Source organism: Palaemon carinicauda, chromosome 14 (assembly GCF_036898095.1).
Source record: "Palaemon carinicauda isolate YSFRI2023 chromosome 14, ASM3689809v2, whole genome shotgun sequence".
In the NCBI taxonomy this organism is placed as follows: Eukaryota; Metazoa; Arthropoda; class Malacostraca; order Decapoda; family Palaemonidae; genus Palaemon; species Palaemon carinicauda.
Window position 1 is genome coordinate 18649917 of NC_090738.1, and position 5818 is coordinate 18655734.

Genomic DNA, 5818 nt, shown 5'->3' on the forward strand with positions numbered 1-5818 from the left:
TCTAACCAAACATAGACAGACAGACAGATATGTGGAAGGGCATGGAAAGGATATAGGGGAAGAGAAGTAATGAAAAATGCAAAATATATAAAGACCCTTAATTAATTTAATCTCCCATTTGTACCAAACGGTCAATTTGTATCTGCACTCCCGACCTCCCAATGCATCCTTAGCAACCGGTCCTGGACAGAGGATTATAGTGAAAATTGGACATTTTCTCTTATCAAAGGGAGGTTTTCGCGCTGGAGTGAGGCTTTTGAGGGGGTGAGGGGTCCTTATACAAGGACGTTTCGTCCCTCCGCTATATAAAAGGACGTGTTGGTTGATACTTGGTCATCAGTTTCTCATCCTCAGGCGCCAGAGAAAGGTGAGCTTTACTACACACTCAGGATCAGGGATGAGGAGGTCTCTCTCTCTCTCTCTCTCTCTCTCTCTCTCTCTCTCTCTCTCTCTCTCTCTACATATATATGAATCCCGAAAAAATTTTGATATTCATATCTCTCAGATTATACTGTACTTGCTTAGTTCAAGGATTTTGATACATAACATCTTGTATTGTAATAAGACCCCCCCCCCCTCTCTCTCTCTCTCTCTCTCTCTCTCTCTCTCTCTCTCTCTCTCTCTCTCTCTCTCTCTCTCAATTTTTTTTTGGATATCCTTATCTCTCAGAGTACACCTGCTTGATTCAAGCACTTTAGTACATAATATCTCGTTTCGTAATAAGACCCTTTCGACTATATATCTCATTCCCTTTAAGTTTCTGTGCCATAAATACTTAAAGATATTTACCATATTCCGAGATTCCGTCTCAGTCGATTATGATTGTAGTCATTTATGCCAATTTTAGTTATTTTTGTCATTTGTTGACTGATTTTTCAGTTTTACGAAATATTCTATTTCCGTCTATTTACGTTAAATTAAAAAAAATGTATATATACATTTATTCTTTGTTTTATGCTGTTGTTCATAACTCCTTTGATTTAGAATTAAGTAGATTCTGATTTAATGCTAATAATATTAATATCTCTTATTCAAAGTAGGGTTACATTCGAATCGTTATCGAGAAGAGGATTTAAAACCAAACGATGGACGTGTTGACTCAATTTGAAACAGAAATGACTTTATTATGTTGTGAAATTTAATTGGAGAAAAAATTAATATTTTGAAAGAAAAAAATATAGTTATTCAAGTAAATTCTTATATGCTCGCATGTTTACATACCTACGAACACACAATCAAAGTAATCATTCCGACGGTTTAATATAAAGTCGATCCATAGCCTAAATAATTTTTAAGAATTCGTTTGATGATTGTAAAGGAAATCTGTGGAATTCTTGAAAGAATTAACATTTGTGTAAATATTTGAGTGCATGTATGGTTATGTCTTAATTCACGTACAGTACATGTTTGACCAATATTGGATGTCAGTGAGTACGTGCTTAATAAAAGTATATATTCGCTTAGTAAATATTGTGTTGCCAGTCAGTGGGGACTCATTTTTCTACCCTTAAAAATTCATGTTTTAATAGATGCCGAGAAAAATATACATTTTACTTATGCAAAGGGCCAAATATGAACATACATCCATTAAACGCTAGGTAATGCTTGCAGATTCTCTCTCTCTCTCTCTCTCTCTCTCTCTCTCTCTCTCTCTGTCGTGTGGTCCTGATAGGCAACAGGAGAGAATGTGCGCATGCGTGATCCTCCTGATAAGAGCCTTCTTGTACTACGTCATCAGATGGAGTTAAGATTTGCCGTATTTTATGTCTGTGTTAACAGAGTCGTGTGATTTCCAGTTGGAATTCTTGCAATTAAGCTTTAGAAGGGATAAATCTATTTCCTTGGAAGTTCTTTCATTTGACCGTGGTGCAATTTCTAATACCGGTACTTTTGCCTGAAACTGATTAAGAGTGGCGTGATGCGTTGTTTACTGAAGAACAAGATTTGGGAATAGTGAAACAAGTTGCCTCCATCATTTTATTTCTTTTTTTAAGATAAGATTGATTTAAAGTCGGTAATTGTAGAAGACTAAAAATTTTTTTTGTTGAGATGAAAATAAAATATTAATTTTACCGGAAACTAGAAAATTGAAGGATAACATAAAATTCATTTGATGATGAAAAATTTATCTGGTGTACTTTAGTATTTGAAATCTTAAAATGCACTCTCTCTCTCTCTCTCTCTCTCTCTCCTCTCTCTCTCTCTCTCTCTCTCTCTCTCTCTCTCTCTCTCTCTCTCTCTCCTCTCATACAAACGGAGCGACTGAGACAAGATTTATCTGGTGTACTTTAGTATTTGAAAACTTAAAATGCATTCTCTCTCTCTCTCTCTCCTCTCTCTCTCTCTCTCTCTCTCTCTCCTCTCTCTCTCTCTCTCTCTCTCTCTCTCTCTCATACAAACGGAGCGACTGAGACAAGATATATCTCTTCCATCATCTCCATGGTTGCAATTTTAAATCTTGGTACTAACGTACCGTGCAAAGGAAATTCCAAGCTGGACAGGTAATAGTGAGGAAAGAAAATATTGATTAAAGGATTTTTACGATAGAGTAACTTTTTTCTAGTAGTTATTACTTCTATACTTTTTCAGATAGCTCATAAGAAAATTTGATAAATGTTAATGGCCGAACAAAATGGAAATTAGAGACAAAACAAAAGGCAAATTAAAGATTATCGCGCCACATAATACGACCCAAAAGATAAGCACTTCAGCCTGGATTCTGGAGGAATTTGATGGAAAAGTGGAACAATGTTTTGTCACTGATACAAAAAACTCCTTCGTAGCAGGATATCAATCTGGAATATTGAGATATGCATGTGTATATAATTATACTGTAGATAGATAATTCTATGTGAATTTAGCTTCTCAATCTTATATACATATACAGTATATTGTATATATATATATGTGTATATGTATATATATATATATATATATATATATATATATATATATATATATATATGGATGAATATCAACACAATATCGTTCTGAAATAGAAATAAATTTCTATTTCATACTGGGATCGAACTCTAGCCCCTTCAATGAAAGTATATATATATATACAGTATATATATATATATATATTATATATATATATATATATGTGTGTGGTGTGTGTGTTTATGTATATATATGTATATATACAGTATGTGTGTATACATATATATATATATATATATATATATATATATATATATATATATATTTACACTTACATACATACATACCATTTTTGAGTGATGGTACCTTAACTTGGTGAAAGGGTTTGTGTATCGTCATGATCAGCAAAGCTATACTAGTCAGGGCCACAGCCACCCATACTAGGTTGGAATTGCTGTGACCAATCAGACTAGTCTCCCAACATCACGAATCTCCAATGGCCAGCGTGGTGATGAAATGACCAAGATCCATACATGAATAATGATGTGTCTGAGGCGTTTGTCCTTTAGTGGACTAGAAACGGCTGCATTTTTTGTTTCTGTGTATGCATATATATATATATATATATATATATATATATATATATATATACATATATATATATACAGTATATATATATACCTTATATATATATATAAATGTATATATACATATATATATATATATACTTTATATATATATATATTTATATATATATATATATATATATATATACATACATACATACATATATATATTTCCGTCATTCATTCATTTATCACACTACCTGGTATAAATTAAATTCTATCCTTAGTTTCTCTCCTGCTACATCACACTGGTTATCCCTATGCATAAATTAGATTCAAGTTTGGTTCTTAATTTTTTTCTATCACATCAAATGCGTCTATCATGTGAATTGAATGAATAACTAGTTTGTTATGCATTTGCTCTTGATAAGCAGTCGATTGCCTAAAATGATTTTTGAGATCATTTATCTTTTAAGGATAAACTAATCGCACCACTCCGAAGTACAGCTTGGTGTTGAACAACTCGCTGATCTTTGTATTAAAGTTACAAATTATGACATATAAGTAAAATTGTCACCATAAGCTGTTGTTTATTTCAACGCTGTAATAACATCGTTTAGAATGATATGCATTTTTGATAAAATAAGTTATGGAGAGTTTTACGGTTTTTGTATTTGTACTGCATGATATTACTCTTAGATATGCGTAGAAATCACTATTATTTAGAAAATGAGAATACAGTGTTGTAAGGCCGATTTGCAAAAGATAATGATCCCAAACATTTCTATGTTTATTTTCCCATTTTCCTTTCACTTATTCCCAGTTCATTCTTTAAATGCCAATCTCTCAACCCTCCAGATATTACATCAACCATGAAGGTCTTCATCTGTGTGTTAGCCCTGGCTGCTACAGCCGCTGCTCAGTCGGCTTATCTATTCTCCGACGGATACTTGGATGTCCTGGGAAGCGAACCCAGCCAGACCTTCAGCTGCGCAGGACGCTCCTACGGCTACTACGCCGACATCTCCAACGACTGCCGCGTCTTCCATGTCTGTCTGCCTGTCTCCGACGACGCGGGAGAAGTCGTCGACGTGGCCCAGTTCTCCTTCTTCTGCGGAAACCAGACGGTCTTTAGCCAGGAGTCCCTCACCTGCTCCTTCAGAGAGGACGCCATACCTTGCTCCGAGTCCGAAACTCTCTTCGAAATCTCCAACGCCGACTTCGGCAGGATTGTTGAATACGATGGTGCAGGAGTCCCAGCACCTGTTCCCCGTGCCCCCGCTCCCCGCCCGGCTCCCGCCCCCGCCCCCCGTTCCTGCCGCCGCTCCTGTGGCTGCTCCTGCCCCTGAGGTTATCGACATCGTTTTAGATGTAGCTGAAGAAGTAGCTGAGGATTCCAGCGACAATCTTGCCGAAGTCGAAGCCACAGATGAGTAACAAACAAATAACGAATATAGCAAAAGATACGATGCGAATTACTCTTACCGAATTGTTGGTGAATACTGTACAGATAATTAATCTTAAGGTCCGATTGTAAATAAAGACATGCAACTTTGATTTCTCTTTCTTTTTTTATTAGCTTGATTACCGAAACAGTTCTTACGTAGATGTACATTGTGTGTTTTTATAAATTTCACTTTATAAATTCATGCAGAGCCACATATAAACAGTAAAGCGGAATTCCTTCCGGGAGGCATAATATACTATATGCCTACACCATTTTGATAAAACTTTGGAGTTTCTTCAAGCTTTTCAATATATTGATTTTTTGGAAAACGTCACCATACTCTGTTCTACAAAACCGATAATTGCCTTCGCCAAAAACGAAGATTTTGCGAAGGGTATATATTCAAGTCTGTCTTCTGTTTCTTAGTTTATTTATTTGTTTGTCAACAACTTTTTTGTTGCTGAGATAAAAGCATCAGGAAGGTATCGTTAGATTTAATGCGATGGTTACTCTATGCTGAACTTATTGTGATCGGTATTTTCATCTTTCAATTTTTATGATCATTATGGTTTGTTGTAGACTTGGAAGCAACCTGTTAGGGGGAGAAGATCGAGAAGGAGGCAGAGAATTAGATGTCAAGATGAGGTGAAGGATGATATGGAAAGGAGAGGTTTGGAGAAGAGGATGCCTTTGATAAAAGACATTGGAGAGGTCGCATCAGGCACCCGACCCCTTAATGAAGGAATAATGGTGGGGAAGAAGATGAGACCAGACAATTTGTTAAAAGGAAAATATCATTGTTTGAGAATAGCGAAGATCAGCTCTATTTCTTAACTTCAACCCTGTGGTTCGGCAATTTGTGGGTGAGTGCGGTTTCCGTGTGTCCCTCTTAGGGTACCCTCTCTCGCCAGGGTATGACTAC

General features: G+C 35.9%; 1 pseudogene; it reads left to right on the top strand.

Annotated features, from left to right (window-relative positions):
- Positions 1-345: 345 nt before the first annotated feature.
- Positions 346-5004, top strand: LOC137653116 (uncharacterized; annotated as a pseudogene).
- Positions 5005-5818: the final 814 nt, after the last annotated feature.